We start from the raw sequence: 230 nt of genomic DNA, 5'->3' as shown, positions 1-230 counted from the left end.
AATTATTTATGTAATCAATATAAAAATATGATTTTTTTAGTTTAATTTTGATGCCCTAGTTGTGTAAGCATTTTACATGTGCAATTACATCCATTCTTTTAAATAACTATACACATGCGATTAATATGAAAGATAATTATTTTTAGTATGTGCAATTAGATCCTATTCCATTCTCTGTACTATTCGATCGATTTTTATCATTGAGTCATCACTCTTTACGAAAAATTTGA

The sequence above is a fragment of the Arachis ipaensis genome, chromosome B06, assembly GCF_000816755.2.
Source record: "Arachis ipaensis cultivar K30076 chromosome B06, Araip1.1, whole genome shotgun sequence".
Lineage (NCBI taxonomy): Eukaryota > Viridiplantae > Streptophyta > Magnoliopsida > Fabales > Fabaceae > Arachis > Arachis ipaensis.
This window is presented reverse-complemented; position numbering follows the sequence as displayed.